General features: G+C 43.2%; 1 long non-coding RNA gene across 1 annotated transcript; it reads left to right on the top strand.

Moving 5' to 3' along the window:
* Positions 1–882: 882 nt before the first annotated feature.
* Positions 883–2,314, top strand: LOC140293544 (uncharacterized). Its single transcript, XR_011912685.1, has 2 exons — positions 883–1,094; positions 1,822–2,314. It is a non-coding gene; the product is annotated as an uncharacterized lncRNA (long non-coding RNA).
* Positions 2,315–4,034: the final 1,720 nt, after the last annotated feature.

Raw genomic sequence — 4,034 nt, 5'->3', positions numbered from 1 at the left:
AGCAGTTTTCACACGAGCACCAGAAATTTTCCAGAGAATGTAAAGTTGATTTGGGCCAGACTTTTTCCACAGTTGCTGTTCATACACGCGCTTCACAGTGCTGGTGGCTTGCTCTCACGGCTGGAAAAACAAGGAAGGAAGAACCTCTACAGAGAGTGCACAGGAGGCGGGATGATTTGGAGAAAGTTCGTTATGGATGTTCACTGTGTTGTCTTCACAAGAGAATAGCAAATGAGGCTCCTTGTTGTCTTTATCAATACCACATGTGTGCACAACAGAGCTACATGCAGGTCAACAGAAAACAGAATGAAGCGCACACACTGGCAGTAAATGCTCAAGGAGATTTGCTATAGTCGCATACTATTTTGTTGATCCCTCAGAGACTTTTCTAGGTGCCTTGGGAAAAATAGGACAATCTCCACATGAAGTCCAGAGCATCATATGACGCCATTAAAAGAAAATGGCTTCAGATGAAATGTCTGGGTCAAAGAATAAGTGGATATATCTTTATACATACATTTAAAAACAACAAAAATATCAGTTATGTTGATGATGTGGAGAACATTTTCTATATTTTTCCTAAATTTTCTCCTTTATGTAACAGCGAAGGGAGCTGTTTGATTGCAGCCTGCTCATTTCACCATCTTTTCGTAAGTAAGATGTAATAGATTTCATAAAAAATGCTGAAAGCAAAACGGGAATCACCAAAGTAAATATAAACGTACAAAGACGTCACCAATATTAACGTCTCAGCGACAGCTTTGTGAGCCTCCCGTCATCGCTTTGGTCTAATCCTTGCCATTTTAATGGGCTTCTGACTTCGTGTAAAAGAGAAACCGCTGAGTGAGGCCGATGCACTGGACCTTGCTTATCTGACACCTGAGAAGTTCTCATTTCTCTGTGAAAGATGTGTGCTTGTGTGAATTTGTGCTTATTTCTTTTGTGTGCTCATTCATATAAGTGTGTATGTCCAGATCTGGGACCTTAATCTGTGGGAGCGGTGATGACCCACTTTCAACCCCGCCCTCAGCTATCGGTCGCCAAGGAGACGCTTCCCTCTCATCCCTGAGCAGAACCGTCAGATACTGACAAAGGTTAATCCATCTTGACGACACACATTTATACACAAAATGTAAAGATATCAGGATTAACACAAACACTTATAAATTCAGGCCAGTCTTGTTATGATTTGGAGTTTTACAGGAAAGTTCAAAGCAAATGGGATGTGTCAGTCAGTCACTGTTTTTTCTTTAGCTCCCTTCTATTCATCTCATCTATAAGTTCTCAGTTGAAAAAGAACACGGACATCTTTAATGCAAATTCATGCAAAATTCTTTGTAGTTGTCGGTACTGCCTGAAACACCTGCACTTCTGTGACCTCTGAATTTCCATGTAATTGCAAGGTTTCAAGTACGAAGGCAATGAAGATTTGTTTTCAGACTTGTCGTGTCTCTCCTGCACATACCATACCTGCGCCTGACTTAATGCCCACCTTCTATTGGAACCATGGACAGAAGTAAAATCAACATACATTATTTACAATTTCTGACTCCTGTCAGTACGGATGGTTTAATCTCCACACACCTCCACACACACTCTCACTCATACACACACACACACACGCAGCTACACACCCCTCCCCCTACCGCACCCTCCCTCTCAGCAATTTATCCAACGAGCCACTAATCCTGATGGCCCAGATTTGGCCCATAGTCTGCTCCACATCATGTTACACTGTCATCGGCCATCACAACCACTGCACACCCACCCAGACCCCGCCTTACTTCAGACTGTCTGCTCACATCACGTGACCCCCTGCAGGAATTATGTGACTCAAGAGCAGCTTCACCTGTGACCTGCTGTGCAGATCTGCAGCACACAGCAACAGCAACATGGGAGAAGAGTCTCTCTCATCTACAATATGCAAACACATCGTGAGTCACCGTGTGGAGGAAATTGTAAAACGGGATGGGCCCATCTTCTTCACCACCCTCATCATCATCACTGCAGAGGTGGGAGAAAAGAGGGGGTCATCGGGAAAGTGGCATCCCCTGCTGCTTGTGGGTCATACTATATTTATGCACTGTCTACTTTTTGAATGTGTGGGCTCGTGTGAGCAGATGTAGGACTGTTCGCATGTGCAGAGATTTGAAATGATGCACGCCTTTGTGCATCGCTGTGTTGCCCTGGCAACAGGTCCTCTCGACAATGATTGATTCCGACACATCACAGTAGCCATTAGGCTGAGCTTAAAATTTTCAAATACAGAACAAGGAAGAGATGAGATGGCACTTGGCTGTATAGAATGCAACAAGACATGTTTGAAACATTGGCCCAAACAGACACCAGTCAAAGCCAAATCAGTGGCACAAAACTAAAAGCCGTAAGTGGTACATAAGTCATCCATCCATCCATCCATTTTCTATACCTGCTTCATCCAATTTAGGGTCACTAGGGGATTGAGCCTGTCCCAGCTGCCATTGGGAAAGAGACGGCATACACCCTGAACAGGTTGCCAGTCCATTGCAGGGGTACCTATAAGAACACTTTTCAAAGCATTTAGAAAGCTCCACTTACAGGGTGAAAATAAATCCATGTTAGAATGTGGAAAAAACGGATGTCAGTTTGCCAAGAAGAAAATGCCTGAACCTCAGGTTGTTGTGAAAGAGTACTGTAAAAGTGATTAATGCAACCACAACACTGAATCCCAAGGTTAAGAGGAAGATAAAGTACAGATGTTGAAAACTAAAAGCTGGCAAGAGAACAAAGAACGAGAACTGTCACAGTGGAGCAGTAAAAAGCAACGATGATGTTCTTTAAATTGCTAAAAAAGAGTGATTCATGCTGGAAATAATCCTCAACCGTGGAGACCAAGGCTGCAAGACACCATAAACCTGATCTGAGGAAACAGCCAGCAGGAGCTCTCTTTTCATGACTCTCAGCACCTTTTAATGTTACTGTATTTGTTCCTAACTTTCATGCCAATTCAAAGCCTCCATGTAAGCTGCTCACAATCCTCTTATTAACCATACAGCAAATAAACCTACCCTGTTCCTTAGTCCCTCACTAGATGGTCTATCACAGAACTCAGCTTGGGGTAAGAAGAGAGAATCACGACGACTGTAACTGCTCGACGTGGATCGGTAAATCAATCTGGCGACAAATCTTGTCGTAAGCTCTGATCAGCGATGTAATATGAACACACTAGGACTTTAAAACTCCAGAACACAAGAGAAACTCATCGAATGTGAACAATACAACTGTAACTTTGGTTCAGTTTAAAGAGCAACACTTCTGTGCCACAGAAATAGGGCGAAAAATTTGGTCCATATTTCACTGTTGCCAAGCCTTACTGCTGCAGCTTCATTGTTGGTACACTGTTATTCTAATCAGATCAGTAGACTGTTCTACTTTCTCCAGCTGAGTGATCATGTATTCCCTCAGAATAAAACAACCCGTTAAAATAAGAGGGCTTTGAAGTCTGTCTGCTTGATGGCTGTTACATTTGGTATCCATTCTGTAGATGAGTGCATAGCAAATCCACAGGAGAGGATGGAAGAGGATATGAGGTTTCACATACTGCCAAGCACAGACGGACTGCTGTAAAAAGAGAGTATAAAGAGCGAATTCACTGTGGAGGATGCATGAGGGGAGAGGAGAGAAGGAGAAGGAGGAGGGGATGGTGGAAAGAATAATGATGAACAGAATAGGCAGGGGGATGATGAGGGTAGCAGATGAAAGATGGGATGATGATGATGATTACAATGATGAGACAAAAGTTGCAATAAAGAGAGAGAATCAGGCAAAACACAGGAGGTGAAAGAAGATAAGTTTACAGCGGCTTCCTGCAGAAAAATGGCTCCGGTCCTCCATCGCAGTAAATCATGTCACTTGACTACATCCTGTCTGTTCTCAACTTCTCACCAGCCTGAAGGCAATAAACAGGCCTGCTACCTTATTGGAAACAGATGTTAAAAATGTTAGAGGTAAACGGAGACAACAAGAGAGAGAGAGATCCAGAGGACAAGGATCAG

The sequence above is a fragment of the Leuresthes tenuis genome, unplaced genomic scaffold (genome assembly GCF_036924035.1).
Source record: "Leuresthes tenuis unplaced genomic scaffold, fLeuTen1.0.hap1 SCAF_1, whole genome shotgun sequence".
Lineage (NCBI taxonomy): Eukaryota > Metazoa > Chordata > Actinopteri > Atheriniformes > Atherinopsidae > Leuresthes > Leuresthes tenuis.
Note: the sequence above shows the minus strand (reverse complement) of the source record. Positions and strands in the feature narration are given on the sequence as shown.